Raw genomic sequence first — 251 nt, forward strand, 5'->3', positions numbered from 1 at the left:
TGTAGATAACCCCAGAAATATCGAGCTCTAGAATTTTCTTAATTATAGTCTCAAATGTAACTATGATTTTGCAATTTGCGTCAGTTGACACTACTATGTTTTCTTCCCCTAATATCATGAGAAATCATTACCTGAACACTAGCTGCGAATTAGCTCAGATCTGGAGGATTTGATTGTTGCGCCATTTTCTCTTGCATTGTGTGGCATGCGGTATATAAAAGAGCAGCACAACGGCTCATGCAAATATTTAA

Source organism: Triticum dicoccoides, chromosome 1A, assembly GCF_002162155.2.
Source record: "Triticum dicoccoides isolate Atlit2015 ecotype Zavitan chromosome 1A, WEW_v2.0, whole genome shotgun sequence".
Classification (NCBI taxonomy): domain Eukaryota; kingdom Viridiplantae; phylum Streptophyta; class Magnoliopsida; order Poales; family Poaceae; genus Triticum; species Triticum dicoccoides.